Source organism: Protopterus annectens, chromosome 3.part1, assembly GCF_019279795.1.
Source record: "Protopterus annectens isolate FY-2018-M chromosome 3.part1, PAN1.0, whole genome shotgun sequence".
Lineage (NCBI taxonomy): Eukaryota > Metazoa > Chordata > Ceratodontiformes > Protopteridae > Protopterus > Protopterus annectens.
This window is the reverse complement of record NC_056732.1, coordinates 1,327,321,477-1,327,339,673: the sequence shown is the minus strand read 5'-3', so window position 1 is coordinate 1,327,339,673 and position 18,197 is coordinate 1,327,321,477.

The window sequence follows — 18,197 nt, the reverse complement described above, 5'->3', positions numbered from 1 at the left end:
TGCAGTTGCTGGTCCTAAAGGTGTGAAAGGCATTATAACCTTGCACTGCTAAAGTACTCTCCATGACTTTAAACCATGTTCCTGTTACAGCACAGATGTCTATACTCTCCAGTGAGAGAAAGGCTTGCAGGGAAGACTTCTAGCACTGAGCAGTACCACCTTTGGATATTCCATTAAAGATTCAGTTAACTGGGGAGGGTTATCAGCTTAGCATTGCCTAAAAAAAGGCACTATGGAGGTGGAAAGGTCTTTGCCAATATCCAAAAGCCTACAGGGGATAAATGCAGATCATCCCTGGCAAAGCAGTATGGTCTGTCAACCATGTCCTCCCGGGCCATCAGATATTGTACCCCTTGGAGTGACAGCAGAAGGTAAGCCAGTTGTTAAAATCAATCATTTTATGTTGGCAATGTAGCATCATCCTTGGAGAAGGTAGTATGCTGCTCACTGCTAGGAACATACCTGCCTGAGACACATAATCAGCGAGCTTAATCATGTCTTGCTTCAGATAGTCAAGGGAGGTATGTCTCAGGTATTTAACGCCCACATGTACTATGACAAAGTCATACTGGTACTTGTGGTTCAATGACCCGAGTGCCCGTGTGACTTGATGGAATCTAACCTTGGAAAGGCAGCTAACCATGAACCTTGTCTTACACAGTTTGGTGAGGGGGATATTGGTGTGCCTCACTACAGAAGTACCAATAACCAGCAAATTTGGCTGTGTGCTGGTGTGCAGGAGTTCTTAGTGTTTTAGGAAGGTTACCTGTAAGTGTCTCAACATAAGTAGTTTTATATGTAGGGTCTTTAACTGTGCAGTAGGCGTAGTGCAAGCATCACTGACAACCTCTATGGGATTAGTGTTGGTTGTATAAGAGAGTTTTGCCTCCAGTATTAAAGTGTATTTATTCCTCTTGCATACTTTATCTGTTTTATTAAGAAGAAGTGGGTTGTCAGTGTACTTGAGGCAGTAGCTACAATGCCTCAGAAAACCCATCTCAACCAGGTTGGCCACAGAGAGAGTTGAGAAGGACATATCTCTGACTACTGATCTACTTGGGAGGAGTAAGGGAAATTTAAATATTGAATAGGTCAATAACATAAGGAACTCAGTTATGTGCAAACAAGATGCTCCAGTAGTTAAAAAAATCTGTCTAGACAGTAAAGGTATTTTAAGGAAACATAGACAATGGGCAAACTGTACATCAATACCCTGATTGGAGAACGAGCGTTCTCCAGCAGGGTATTAATGTACAAGTAATGCCCGCTGAGAATGAGTCTGCTGCTTCACTGCAGCTTATCAAGCCATCGTGGAGCTTGGACTGGGGAAACAGAACAGCCGCCATTATTTTACCCTTGCTAAGCAGCATTTTTGCTGTTTAGTGAGTGTAAAATATAAAAAGAAAAGTCAAAAAGGTATGTGTGTGTCTGTGTGTGACTGTATGCGTGCATGTCAGTGAGAGTGAGCGAGCCATTATTTTACACTCACCAAGCAGTGCTTTTGCTGTTTAGCGAGTGTAAAATAAAGAGAAACAAAAGAAAATGCAGCATGCATGTGAGAGTGTATGCATGTATGTGAGTAAGGAATCGTGTGTGTGTGTGTGTGTGTGTGTGTGTGTGTGTGTGTGTGTGTGTGTGTGTGTGTGTGTGTGTGTGTGTGTGTGAGAGTGTGTGTGTGTGTGTGTGTGTGTGTGTGTGTGTGTGTGTGTGTGTGTGTGTGTGTGTTTCTATCTGCATGTGTGTGTGAATGGCTGCATGAAAGCAGAGGTGTGTGTGTGTGTGTGTGTGTGTGTGTGTGTGTGTGTGTGTGTGTGTGTGTGTGAGAAAGAGAGAGAGGAGATGAATGGAGAGAGTGAGAGAGAAAGCAAGAGTGATGTGTGAGTGAATGCATGTATATAAGCAGAGGAGACTGCCTGTGAAAAAGATGGAGAGAGAGTGAGACTGAATGTGTACATGAAAGCAGCTGGAGACTGTGAGAGATTGAGACAGAGGGTGAGACAGATCTTGTGTGAGTGAATGTGTGTATGAAAGCAGAGGAGACTGTGTGTATATGTATGTGTGTGAAAGCAGAAGAGACTGTGTATGTGTGTATGGGAGAAAGAATGGGCTGTATGTAAAATTGTTGTGTTTTACTTGCTTATTTTTTTAAGCACTATATTATTTTTTATATATCTCTGATGTAAAATGATTCCTCCAACACCATTAACATAAACTACAGCAAGTTTGAAAAAGTAGGCAGAGGAATTATTTTACATTAAAAATATATATAAAAAAGTAATATAGTACTTAAAAAATAAGTAAACAAGTAAAACACAACAATTTTACAGTGAGCCCATTGTCTAAGCACAATAATGCCCTTGAGGGTGTGTCATAACACCCCTAGGTGTGCATTAATTACATATTAACATGCACCCTGTCAGGCATTATTGCTTGCTTGCACTGCAAGAGATTGGCTTCTACACAGATTACAGGGGGGGGGGGGGTATGTTGCGAGATATCTGCATATTTACAGATCACTGCTAGGTGCCACTGCACAGAGAGCAACACTTCTAGCTAATGACTGTTAAAAAATTTTAAAACGTACAGCTATTCAACACAGAAGCGCGCAATTAATGCAGCTGTGACAAAAACAATGCAAGGAACAAGTGTTGAAACAGTAGATATGGTAATGTAAGTTTTAGGGCAGGATTCACGATGGCTTGCACGGAGTCTAAGAGTCGTGTAAGACTCCATGCAGCCATCGCGATCCAGGAACAGCCCGAAATCCCGTGTAAGAGACCAGTTAAAACGTCTCTTACACGGGCAGGGCGTGGATATGCTACTTACCTCACTTGCGGCCGAAAGGCATACAAATGAGGTAGATTAGCGATCCACGAAGCTGAAACCAGCCCGTGTAAGAGTCGTGTTAGGTGCAGAAATGTACTCAGTTGACAACTGAGTACGTTACTGCAAATAACACAATGGAGCCATGACAGCTCTAAATAAAGTGTGCGTATGTAGCAGGCAGCATGCCAATGGCCAAATATGTGGCCACTGGCACGGTAACCCGATGCAAACATGAAAAAAATATTTTTTTTTCGGCGATCGGCAAGGTTTAAACACAGCGCAGCCCCGCGCAAACGGGCTGCACTAAATAAGACATAAAAATAAAGGTTTGAAACCCACAAATGTTGGTTTTATGCAATGCATGGATTTGCAATGCCGGGACTAGCAGACCGAAAACAACATGGCCACCGTTTAGTGGTTGCTAAGGAGGGAAGCTGAGTGTAAGACACATAACTAAGCATTAGTAGGCAATCCTATGTAAATGAGTGGTAGGATAGTGAATCACACTGTCACATAGCAAATGAGCACATTCCGTGTAGTGTAAGAGTTAGATAAGGGGGAGTAACAGAGTAGGAGATAGGTGACATCACAGGGGGGAATGTCAGGAAGAAATCAAGCTCATTGGAGCAAAGTGGTATGTGAAAGATTTCAATCACAACATAGAAAGAGGAGTGTCAACAGATAAGCATGGGAAAGTCAAGAAATGGAAGGTGTACAGTGTGGCCAACACCAAAGTTTCTTGCTGTGCGTGCATGCGTGCGTGTGCGCGCTGGGAGGCGTGAGTAAGACAGAGTGCGCGCGTGTAAGGCAGAGTAAGCATATAGGAGCCTGTGTAAAGATATATAAACCTGTTTGCGCCGGTGTGCACGCGTTTTAACCCGAATAAGCAGATTCTAGTCCATGTAAGCATGTGTGCGCGCATGGTAGCCACTGTGAACGTGTTTCCGTTGGTATGCGCGCTGCTCCACCCTGAGGAAACAGAGAGGAAAAAGGAAGCAGAAGAAATAGTAGGAAGCTAGCAGGGAATACTAGTAGAGCTAGCAGGTGAAAACAATTAGAAGCAGGTAATTACACAGGCAGAATACTAGCCCAGCCCAGCACTTAAAACACTGCAAACAGCATTGCAGTATGTTTCTCTCAAGAGACACTGCAAGACAGGAGTAAGCTAGTAGAAGTGAAAACTGAAAAAGCTGCACTCAGACCAAACATTCTAGGGGCTGCCATAGCTGTTATAAGGAGACATAGGAAACTTGCTGAGGGTGGTGACAATGCAAATGCTGCCAGACAACCCACAGTGAGGAGACAGAGAAGAGTGTACAGGCCCAGGGTCACCTACCAGGGGTTACATGAGCTGGAGATAGTGGAGCGCTATAGAGTGGACAGAGACCTCCTGCAGCAAATTGTTGAGCTGTGCAGGCCACGCCACACACACAGAACCAACAGAGCGGAACCCATCCCAGTGGAAACCAAGGTATGTGTTGGCCTAAGAATACTAGCAACAGGTACCTTCCAGAGACCAACTGGTGATATGATGGGGATATCACAGGCATCAGCCTCCAGGGTACTGCACCAGTTCCTGGATGCCATGTCAGCACATGTCGGTGAGCATGTATATTTCCCCAATTCCCGTGAGGTATTGGCCAGCAATATGCGTCTCTTCCATCAAATAGTGGAATACCCTGAGGTAGTGGGTGCAATAGACTGCACGCACATACACATCAAAGCACCAGCCGGTGAGCGGGGTAGGGCCTACATTAACCGCAAGGGCTTCCCCTCCATCAACTGCCAGGTCGTGTGTGATGCCCAGGGCATAATAATGAATGTGTGTTCTGGCTGCCCTGGAAGCTACCATGATTCCCATATCTGGCATTTGACGCAGCTGTACCAGACATTTGCCAATGGGGACATCCCACATGGTCACCTAGTGGGGGATGCTGGATATGCACTGGAGCCGTGGCTGATGACACCCATCAGAAACGCACACACACCTGAACAAGAACGCCACAATGAGGCACACGCACAAACACAAAATGTAATAGAGCGTGTGTTTTGGCTGATCAAGTCATGGTTCTGGTGCCTGGACACATCTGGTGGAGCCTTGCAGTACTCACCAACTACATGTACCCAAATTGTCATGGTATGTGCTATGCTACATAATATGATTCTGCAAAAACAGCTGCAGCAGGAACAGCATAGGGCCGGGACAAACAGCCCCCCACCATTGCCAAGGCCATCACAGGCAGAGCGTGACTCGGAGGAGGAACAACCTGAGCCTGCCCCAGTAGGCAGAAGGAGGCATGCCCAGTATGCCCTGGCCTTGGCAAAGAGGCAATGCATAGCACATACACTGGCTCAGTAGGAACCCTGGGAATGATACCCCTCTCTGACTCACTCATATAGTAACAGGGACGCCTAACATGACACAACCTGCTCTCAAACATGTACAGGGAGTGTAGTATGTGCATCCGACAGAGGCAGCCCTGCAGCACCACCTGAGGCAAGATTGCCATGTGTTAAGCAATGTAACACCATCTAGTATATGCAAACATGAATACCCTGCCTAACATCTCATTCTCACCAAGCATGATGCCATACTATGAAAACAACAAGATCAAGTACAATAATTGGCTGACATATTGCTGTTAGCAAGGCGGAACAAATGGCTGACAGCCTGGGATGACATGCTGAGCAAGATATGATGCCCCACCTGCTAGGGATGGCACGCACCCAGCACACCTGGCTGTGTGGATACTGGCAAAGGCTGTTGTCACCCCCACTGTGCCTTGAATAGGTAAGGCTGGAAACACAAACCCACCACCATAGGTAGCACAAGGTATAACAACCTGGACGTAATGCTACCCAACACCAGAAGTCTAACCTGAAAGGTGCATGCAGACCAAACCCACCACAGCATGGAGAATGGTAATATCTGTTCTGTAACAGAAACCTGGGTCAAGGCCCAGTAAAGCACCCTAACACTACCAGGTTATGCCTCATACCATGCTCTACAGCTCCAAAACATGGAACACACTACAATAGGAGTGTGGCTATCAGTAATTGTCAAGGATAACCACACCCCCAGGTTGGTACCACAGCAAGAAGCAGCATAGACTATCCACAGGCAAGTAACAGTGGCTCAAACTGCGTCCCTGTTTGCAGCCTGCTACAGACCACACTCACAAACCCAGGAACCCCAGCCAGCCTTCCTGAAGACACTGCAGAGTATGAATGTCTCAACAAATACCAAACAAGGCACACACAAAGTATGACATAGGTGGCAATCCATTATGTATGGAAGAAGTAATCAGGGACCTAGGGACACAAGTGGACGGTAACCCGTCATGTGACACTCACATTGCAAAGGTGGCCAGGAAGACCTGCTATATTGTCCACCTTAATATGAAAGGATGCACATGTAGATCAAGAGAGGTCACTGTGCCCCCATACTCTTCCCTTATCAGGCCCATACATGACAACAATGCCCCAGTTTGGATGTACCTTACCTTACACCTGCAGCAGTTAGAAAGACCCCAAATGTACCTCACCAACAGGATAAAGAGTCCAAACATTTGACATCTGCAGCCTGGCTGAAGAAACCACAGCCCAATTCACAAGCATACTGCCCAGTCAGAGGCGATGTATGCCTGATGTACAAGGCCATGTCCAATCCAGAATGAATGGACATGCTCCACTGCAGAAACCCCAAATCCAGCAGAGACACCACAGTGAGATATCTGAACCTCCACACATAGATAAATAGGATGTGCTGGAGGGACAGATCCATAACCCAGAGGCTCCTTACACTCTGGAACAGAATCCCAGTCCATGATAGGCTGAGCTCCACACTCATGCTCAACAAGAGAAATCTGGTGAAGTGCATGGGAGTTAGTAGGTGTACACTGGGGGCCATCCCTGTGTCACATCTAGTAAAGTAAACCCTAAATGGGCATAATATGCACATTGCAAGGGGTGTCAAAACTCACACACAGTCTGTCCATGCTCAAACATGGCCGGGGCAGATAGCTTAGTATGAACCTAAACCTATGATGATACAAATTGTGCAGGACACAAAGGATTATCACACAGCTGTCCTACCTGATGGTAGGAACCATGGTGATAATCCACAGATATGCTCTGCAGTACTCAAATATCACAAACAATACACCAAACCCACACACATTGCCAACATACAACAGATTCTTTGCAAACTCCCCACCAGCACCTTACTGCCAAATATCTATCCCAGCAGAGTGCTGGCCCCCTGACATTTCAGATGATGAGGTAACAGCCAGCATCTACAAAGCACACCACACAGCATCAATGGTACCAGATGGTGTCCTGGGTTGTGTCCAACAAGTACTGTAAGAAGAATGGAACACCAAATAGCACTACTGCGCACTATCAGTCTTACCACAGGATATGTACCCAAAGAGCAGTGTACAGCAACAGTGGTCCCTCACCACAAAGGTGGTGCCTGAATGGATACTGCAAACTATCACCCCTCAACCCTGACTATCTAGGTTGGCAAAGTAATGGAGAGGATGATCATGGATCCCAGGAATAACAAGATTGGGTACCTACAGACACTGGACTCTACCCAGTGTGGCTGTCATAGGGCAGATCCTGCCCCTTACACATGTCTGACTCATGTGAAACGTGCACCAAGGCCATTGACGTGGGGAATGTGGATCACACAGCCTATCTGGACCTTGCTAAACCCTTCCATACAATACCCCAGTTGGTCAGTACAGATAAGCTCACCAGCCTAACTATAAACCCCTATCCAAGTAGATGGGTTGCAAACCAGCTCAAGGACAGAACTGACCTGGTCAGACATGCTGCAGCCATGTCAGACTGCAAACCAGGAACAACTGGCATCCCACAAGGCATGGTCCTGGGACCTCTCTTGTATGCTATATATGTCACATAGGTACAGGCCAACATGGAAGGACTCTGTCTGAACAGGTTCGCAGAAGACTACAAACTGCCCACCATATCGGACCCTCCAGCTGACACAAGCAACCTACAAAAGGCACACATAGAAGCAGACAAGTGGTGCCACAGCCATGTCAACAAGCTAAATGCAGAATAGTGTATAGTCATCCCCTGTGGAAACACAGTACATGGCCAGAAATTACCACATAGGTGTTAACCCAGTAAGTACATCAGGAACAATAAGAGACCTGGGGACACAAGGTGATAGATATCCTGCATGTGACAACCATGTGTCTGTAGTGGTTACAGAAACATACCATATACCCACCTAATCATGAAGGTAAGCACAGCTAGGTCAGGGTAGGTCAATGTACCTCTCCAGTCATCCATCATCAGCCTCACAATTGTGTACAATGGCCCTTGAGGGATGTACCTTAGCAGACACCTGCATCAACTGGAAAGACCCCACAAATACCCCACCAGGAGGATCGCAGAGCTGTAGCCAGATTGTCACCTGATTAAACAAGCTGCTGCTCCACAAAGTGCCATACTGCCTGGCTGGAGGTGAACTGTGCCTGATGTATAAAGCCATGACCAAGCTGGTATCAATGGACATATGGCACCATGTAAAATATGAATGCTGGTGACCTATGCAGCTGACAGGCCTGAACCCCAGCACAGACATAAACAGGACATGCTGTACCGATTGGTCCATAACCCAGAAGCTCACTCCACTCACGACTAAACTCCCAGTACAGGTTATCCAGGGAGTCCCTCATTGACTGTCATCCAGAGGAATCATGATGACTGGATGGGAGATGGTAGGTGTACCCTGGATATCACCTGTATGTCACGGGTAGACAGAGGCACAGCACACTAACCTTGACATATGTCACGGCAAACACCAGTAAATGTGTGTTGAAGGACAAACACTCTCTGACTAGCATTACAAATGGACTAGGGCACATGGCCATTGTTTGTCACTGTCCACACAAGTTGAGGAATACATTAACAATGTCGGACAATCATGTACTATGCTGTCCATATCTGAACAAAATGCAACATGGTCATATCTGCACAACTGGCCCTCAACCAGTCTGGTGTGCTCACTATAAATATTACACGCAGTGATAGGACTGAAACCAATGATACTGTCCACCACAGTGAAAGTATTGAACCAGTACACTATACGACAATACACTGTTTGGTCAGTAGGAAAGGATGTTGACAACTGTATGCAAACTATCCCATGGCAACCCTGCAGGCACAGCATAATGCCTGTTAGGTTCAGACACAAAGCAGTTGGGCAGTAAGAACACAACCTGACGTCCAACACTCAACTGTACATGTGAAATATAGATGACGTCCACACACAAACACAAATGTGATGGACCACAGATCCCAACATAAATAAAGTTCACACTGGGCATGCTCGCACACTTAGATAAATGAGACGTGTCAGTCAAGAAGCCATAGAAACTGTGAACTGGGCATGCTCACACACTTAGGCCATGTCACAGTTCAGCAGTTGCACACACATATCTGGCATTTGTATGTGTTAACACAGGAACCTCCCACAATACAGAAATCTGCCCAGTGCACACAGTGAAATTACAACAGAGACATAAGTAAAGTACTGGATCCCACTCATATGCAAACATCTTCCACAGTACACAAGTTGTTCATAGAGATAGGGAAAGCTATGGCAATAAAGACCCACAAACAGTATATGAGCAACAGATACTTGCATCTGACAGGTAAACATATGGCCATAGTGTGCAATACTAGGCTGTTGTCCCTAGAGAATACAGAAGGCTATCCACAGTGTATTTGGTGTCTGCCTCCGCAGTACAGTAGGCCACTGTGCCTGTGCAAAGTTAATGCATAGATATGCTCTCCCCTGTACTGATGGATAGTAACAGATGTACATACCTCTTCATACATAATGATGTCAGCACACTATACATATGTCAGGAGCACAAATGTTACCCAGTAATTTGAATAGCGTGCTCAGCCACTGTGTCTCCCACAAGTGTCATAATATAGTTAGGTAGGGGTTTGAATCCTGCAAGTGCTCAGTGTGTGACTGCGTGGGGGGGAGTAGTGTGTGTGTAATTATATGTGTAAGAGAAATGTCCCTTTCGGCAACTAGTACAACACAACACATGCTGCATATTCCACTGTCTAAACAATGATGATGTCAGTACCCTATAAGTACAGCAGGAGAAAACAAGCCTCCCAGTAATGCAAATAGTGCGCTCTGCTACCGTGTCTCTCACAAGTGTCATAGCATATTAGGTAGGGGTTTGAATCCTGCAAGCGCTCAGTGTGTGACTGTGTGGGGGGGAGTAGTGTGTGTGCAATTCTATGTGTAAAAGAAATGTCCCTTTTGGCAACTAGTACAACACAACACATGCTGCATATTCCACTGTCTAAACACTGATGATGTCAGCACCCTATAAGTACAGCAGGAGAAAACAAGCCCCCCAGTAATGCAAATAGCACGCTCTGCTACTGCGTCTCTCACAAGTGTCATAACATATTAGATAGGGGTTTGAATCCTGCAAGTGCTCAGTGTGTGACTGTGTGGGGGGGAGTAGTGTGTGTGCAATTCTATGTGTAAAAGAAATGTCCCTTTTGGCAACTAGTACAACACAACACATGCTGCATATTCCACTGTCTAAACACTGATGATGTCAGTACCCTATAAGTACAGCAGGAGAAAACAAGCCTCCCAGTAATGCAAATAGTGCGCTCTGCTACCGTGTCTCTCACAAGTGTCATAGCATATTAGGTAGGGGTTTGAATCCTGCAAGTGCTCAGTGTGTGACTGTGTGGGGGGGAGTAGTGTGTGTGCAATTCTATGTGTAAAAGAAATGTCCCTTTTGGCAACTAGTACAACACAACACATGCTGCATATTCCACTGTCTAAACACTGATGATGTCAGCACCCTATAAGTACAGCAGGAGAAAACAAGCCCCCCAGTAATGCAAATAGCACGCTCTGCTACTGCGTCTCTCACAAGTGTCATAACATATTAGATAGGGGTTTGAATCCTGCAAGTGCTCAGTGTGTGACTGTGTGGGGGGGGAGTAGTGTGTGTGTGCAATTCTATGTGTAAGAGAAATGTCCCTTTTGGCAACTAGTACAACGCAACACATGTTGCATATTCCACTGTCTAAACACTGATGATGTCAGCACCCTATAAGTACAGCAGGAGAAAACAAGCCTTCCAATAATGCAAATAGCGCGCTCTGCTACTGCGTCTCTCACAAGTGTCATAACATATTAGGTAGGGGTTTGAATCCTGCAAGTGCTCAGTGTGTGACTGTGTGGGGGGGGAGTAGTGTGTGTGTAAAAGAAATGTCCCTTTTGGCAACTAGTACAACACAACATATGCTGCATATTCCACTGTCTAAACACTGATGATGTCAGCACCCTATAAGTACAGCAGGAGAAAGCAAGCCTCCCAGTAATGCAAATAGCATGCTCTGCTACGGCATCTCTTATAAGTGTCATAACATAGTTAGGTAGGGATTTGAAGCCTGCAAGTGCTCAGTATGTGTGTGGGGGAGTAGTGTGTGTGCAATTCCACGTGTAAGAGAAATGTCCCTTTTGGCAACTAGTGCAACACAACACATGCTGCATATTCCACTGTCTAAACACTGATGATGTCAGCACCCTATAAGTACAGCAGGAGAAAACAAGCCTCCCAGTAATGCAAATAGCGTGCTCTGTTACTGCGTCTCTCACAAGTGTCATAACATATTAGGTAGGGGTTTGAATCCTGGAAGTGCTCAGTATGTGACTGTGTGGGGGGGAGTAGTGTGTGTGCAATTCTATGAGTAAGAGAAATGTCCCTTTTGGCAACTAGTACAACAGAACACATGCTGCATATTCCACTGTCTAAAACACTGATGATGTCAGCACCCTATAAGTACAGCAGAAAAAAGTCAGCCTCCCTGTAATGCAAATAGTGCACTCTGCTATTGCGTCTTTCACAAGTGTCATAACATAGTTAGGTAGGGGTTTGAATCCTGCAAGTGCTCAGTATGTGTGTGGGGGAGTAGTGTGTGTGCAATTCCACGTGTAAGAGAAATGTCCCTTTGGGCAACTAGTACAACACAACACATGCTGCATATTCCACTGTCTAAACACTGATGATGTCAGCACCCTATAAGTACAGCAGGAGGAAACAAACCTCCCAGTAATGCAAATAGCACACTCTGCTACTGCATCTCTCACAAGTGTCATAACATAGTTAGGTAGCAGTTTGTATCCTACAAGCGGCATGTGTGTTTTTGTCACACAGTTTGTCCATGTGTGTGGGGTGTTGTTCCCAATATTGCACAACATACATTATATCAGTAATGTCAATGCACACATGATGTATGTGTGTGCCACCTACACATATGTACCTGTGAACTTCAATAGTTCCCATGTCCGAAGCCTGCCTCATGTGAATACATGGAATATGCATTAGACAACTGTATGACTGTGGTGTTCTGTGCAGGGGCTGCATGTGGTATGTGAATATACAGTGTGAGTTGTAGATGGTGTCATCCCACCAGCGAGGGATACACAACTGGTCTGGAGCATATAGTCCACATGTTGGTGATGAACAGGTGCAGCATGTGTTCACCTCTTGTGGGAGTGGTAACAAGTTGTTCCATAGCAATGCAGGGAATGAATGCTAGGAACCCTTCAGCTAGGGTCTTGGGGCTAGAGTAATGCTCACACTCTATGTTTGGGTAGTTACAGTCCACCCATATAATGGTGTTTGTAGAGACCATCATATTCCCAGTGTTGTCAGGAAGGCCAAGTGGGTTTCCTGGGTATGGGAGGGTAGTGTGTGCCAGGCTATGAACCTGAAGGCAGTCTAACCCACTGTTAGTTGCACATGGATAGGCTCTGATGCTTTGTGCTGTGCCACCAACCTGGGGGTGTGTGTATCTGAGGTGCCTTTGGATACATCCCCCCTGTTCTGGTTTGGTGCATGTGTAGGGGACGACAAGCATGGTATGAGGTATGACCTGGCAGTGATGGTGTGCACCTGGGAGCCTTGTACCAGGAGTCTGTTACTGCATGGATATTGCTGTACCCCATGCTAAGGACAGTTTCCACTGCATGCATCTTGAGGTTTACACTGCTGCTGTTGAGTAGCATTACTATTAGTGTCCTATCCCGTCTGATACCTGTGTAGGTGGCTATGTAATGTCAGTCTTGCATACAAAGGCACTATGTGTGTAGCAAGAGCCTCTGCCAATATACAATGGCCCATGGGTGACAGGTGCAAGCTGTCCCTAGCAAAGCAATGTGGCTTGTCCAGCATGTAATCCCACACTGACAGGCATTGGATCCCCTTTGAATGTCACAGAAACATACGGTAATTGTAGAAACTGATCATCCTGTCTACATATTGTGGCAGCATTGGTGAGGGTAAGATGCTACTCAAGGTCAAGGTCATACCAGCCTGTGCCACAAGCTCAGAGAGCCCCTCTATGTCCCCTAACATGTAGTCCAGGGAGGTGCATCACAGGTCATACACACTGGCACAGACAATGACTGAGTCATATTTCTACATGCCTTGGAGTGACCTGTATGCTTGTGTTATGTGGTGGATCATAGTGCCCGACGGGCATCTCAGCATGACCTTCACCTTGTTCAGCCTGGTGAGCAGGACCTCAGTGTACCTGACGATAGAGGTACCTATTACAACTGTAGCAGGTGTGTTGTCAAGCCGTATGGCCTGTGACTGTTTGGCACACAGGCTTTGTGAGCTATGTGTTGCACGTGCTCTGCTCTGGCTTAACGTTTGCTTGTGTGTCTGCTTTGCAGGTGTCAGCTGCTCAGGCAGGATGCTATTCTGAGAGTCCAAGAATGTACCTGTGTGTTTCTGTGTTTGGATTGCGGTCATGGCAGGTCTATGTGAGACTGATACTGTATTCACTGTAGTATCCCACTCCACCTGACAGGGTATGCCAGTACTGAGTTAAGAGAGCTTAGCCCCCAGTTTGGCTATGTGGTTGCATCTCTCACATGTGTTGTAAGTGTATGGGAAGGGGAGAGGGTTGTCTGTGTACATGAGGCAGCTGTAATATTGCCACATGATTCACAGATTCACCAACTGGACCAGAGAGTAGATTGACAGGTGACCTTTGCACATGCTACCATAGCATTGTGAATCCCATACTAATTAACGACACATATGGCCAATGGGGAACAAGGTACTCAAGGTGAGTATGTGAGGGTGTAGTGCTCCTGATTTGTTAGTGCTGGCATATATGAATGCTGTCTTGAGCAAATGCAAGGTAAGTCATATGCAATGTGTTACAGGCAACCTACATGCAAACAGGACAAACAGTGACGTTCTGTCAAGTGAGACATGGACATCAGTACAGTAAGCAATACAGATGTCACTAGGGATCCACAGAGGCATTGTAAATCTGCACTGCAGGTGGAATCAGTGTTTCAGGAACATAACAAGCAAACATGCATACAAACAAAGCTACAGTCAGCAGGCCTGTATGTAGACTATGCTACAACAAACAAGGTGTACGACTTCCAGTAGGTGACAGTGCATATATGCAGGCACTATAAGCCTGTACCCAGACATTCACAGGTCAGACAGGCTGGGTCCAGCCCCACCCCCCACAAGTGTATAGACCATGTACCTTCCTAATGTTGAATAACTGGCCTGATACCCAAGTGCTCATACCTGTAATAATACACATTTCAAATAACAGACACTGAGCCCTCACTCAGCAGTTCCAGACTTAGTATGATGTATGCTACCTGTCCTGGCACCACAGTATCCTTTACATGTATGGAGACTCTCCCTCCTGTCATAGTTAGTTCTGTGTTTTGGGGCTGTCATGCATGGTATGAGGTGTGACCTTGTAGTGCTAGTGTGCTCTTGTGAGTCTTGAACCTGTTGTGTATTACTGCACAGATATCAACATCCTCAAACATCCTCATTGCAGAGTCAAGTGCGGACAGCATGCAACTCGCAGTTGACATGACCATCATTGAGTGTCAATATGTACATTTTCATATCCCCTGTGCTACCTATGTAGGTGGCCATCTCTTGACAGCCTCACCACCAGTATGCAAAGATGTGCAGACAGTACACTATGGTAATTACTATGGGTGTACAAAACAATACAGTGACATTCATACTGTAACTGCATCAGGCATGCTGGGATATACCCACAATGATATCATTACACTGTACTGTTGTCAGCATTATACTATTACAACACTTCTATGTAGTCACCCTGTGCATCAGCACCATGTTAACCTGTTCCTGCATCGATGTTACAGATTGCAGGAGTTTCATCATATGCACAGGGTGTGTACTTGGTATGCCTGAGTCTGCCACTGATACAACCAATTGACATGTCTGTGTGTGTGTGTGTGTGTTGGTGAGGGACAGCAGTACAAGATGGGGCAATGTTGATGCAGTGTGTACATGTATGCGGTAGCCCTAGATGTTATCAATTTGTATGTGTGTATGCATGCACACAGTCCCACCTCATGGCTGCCATATACAGGTGTTTGTGGACAGCCACAGACTGTACCTGCCAGGTCATACAGATCACTGTCTGTGGCCATGGACACGGTACCTGTGCCTGGCAGGGGTGCTACGGACCATATCAGGTACTAAGCCAGACTGGGTACTGTCATCAGAAGCAGGTGGTTGGTGACTGGAGACAGGTCCCTGTTGGGACTGTCCAGAGCCACGTGCAAATAGTCTCCTGGGGCGGTCTGATGACAGCACAGACCCAGCATTGCTGGGGCTGCTGCTGGCACTATGGGAGCAGCCGCGGGTCTGTTGTCGTCCGTGACGGCTGCCAGCTACTGCTGTTGCTGGCATATGGTCACATCGAAACCTCAACCATCCACCATTGCCCTAGCTCATGGACATGTAGTTGTGGAACAGATCTAATGTGTCCCCTCAACGTCTGTCAATGACCTCGGTGAAGTTACGGATGGCTGCCGCAACATCACGCATACTGTCATTCATAGCTGTGTGACATGCTCTCAGCTCCCTCAGACCCTGTCTGGTGTACCGTTCCATACGTGACTGTGCCTGCATTACAGCCCGAAACATAGCTGAGGTTGAAAGACCTCTGTGGGCACGTCTGACAGGGGCGGTACGCCCATGGATGCTCCCACAAGAACCCCTGGACGTCTGCCTGTGTGGTACCATGTCAGGATCCTGGCCATGGCTGCTGTGTGGGGATGCATGTGCCACTGATACCACATTACCCTGGTCAATGCCCACTGTATCCTGTCCATCACCTAGGGACATTGGTGACAAAGGATGTATTGGCAGGATGACTGTGCGCATTGATGGGGTCGACAGCTGTGTACTGTCAATTGGCTGACCAATGACGGACCCTGGCACACCTCCCTGTGCCATTACACAGGTATCATCATTATCACTATCCACAGCAGCTGATTCAGATTCCCTGCTGCACAACACCAGAGCAGCACCAGAACCTGTGGGAGTAAACAGGAAACACAGTTTACAATGTGTACACAATGTCACCACTGATACACACATGTACACATGCACACATTCACACAAGGCACATACACACATGCACACATGCACACAGGGCACATGCACACATGCACACAGGGCACATGCACACATGCAAACAGGGCACATGCACACATGCACACATGCACACACCTCAGTATATGAGATATCAATACACAGACACAAACACACCTGCAATCAAACACATAGCACTACTGCTTCAGCCTATTATTACTATTAGTATCAAAAGTATTGAAGGTATTGTTATTACACACTCACCAGCATGGATAGGCTGCCTTGTTGTTACACCAGAGGGACCTGCAGAAATGAGACATTTATTGTCAGTGGGCACAACTGTGCCATTGATACTGTGAGTATGATACAGTTCAGTAGTGCAACAGTTAGCTTCCACAGGTCTACTGCTGATATTGAGAATATCACTCTTGCACAATAATTACCAAGATTACAGCTACAAATCGAGGACACACCTCACACATGCATAAACTAACAGTGTACAGAACGGTCAACTATACACATGGCATGTTACCTGCATGCTCCGTGTCCTGCTGCTGGGTGGCTCCAGCCTCCATCATTACACATGTATGCTGCTGCTGTTGCTGTTGGGCTGGAGCCACAACACTTAGGAGTAGTCCCTCCAGTCTGGTGAGGGGGGATGTCTAGCCACCCCACCACCTGTGGCAAGCTGCTGCCTGTGGATATCCGATGCATGCTGATGGACATTTCTAATTAAATTACTGCAGTGATGGCGTACCTGCTCATATGTCCGATTATGTGTGCCTATGTCATTTACCCGATGGACCAGGTCTTGCCACAGTGCAGCCCTCTCCTACTGGTTCTGGCTGGTGTGGGAAAAGAGTATTTCGAAATCCTGCACCAGGCTCTGGTGTATCTCTTCCTCCTCTGCAGCGGAGTACACAGGGTTTCGCTGATGAACCATAGCCCTAAAAAGGAGTAGGAAAATATGTCAGCAATATCTGTCAACAAACTATGGCACACATAATACACATAATACTCGACTGTAGCGATATAACTTAACCCCCATATATAGCATCTGTCTGTCTATTGGGGGATACACATGTAAATGACCAGATATCAGTGCTCAGCCGACAGCTGTGCAACAGTATCTGGCACACTCCATACGACAGACTAGTATACTGCAGCAGTCAGCATACTGGTTCAGGTCCAATGCACAACCTCACACTGGGGGTTTGTATCAAGGTACTGTATGGGGAACATTATCAACCCATGCACTGCATGCAATGCACGTTACATATTTTACTGGTAATGCACACTACTCTTACTTGCCATAACCCTACCTACACCACAGTCACATACAGGGTAACACTGCACAGCATATGGCAATGTAGTATGTGTTGATCGCAATACCTCACATATCTGTCTCTGGCCTCACACCAAGGACACACACTACCATGACAGACAGACAGTCATGGTGAACAATCACACCAGTACATAACATGCACCCAGTCACTGGCACACTCATTCCACCTCACATATTTGGTTTGCAATGGGTTCATGGGTGTGCATTGTGTCTTAGGTAGGTAATATGCTATTGGCCCTGGGCCTACAGTAGCATACTGTTATGCTACTCTGCCCCTTGTGACACATGTGATATGATCGTACCTGCTCCTTACAAACAGTTACACAGGGTGACTCATATGGCATATTACCTACCTGCATAACATTCAGCAGGGGTATGTCTGACATCTACTCATGGGGAGCCTTGCTTCTTAATTCTGTGTGGTTTACTCCAGGTTATGTCGTATCTGTGGGTAGGGACCTGTACCTCCACCATGTGCTCTATACTGCGGTGACAAGGACGACAGACATAGGTAATTTGGGTTGTGG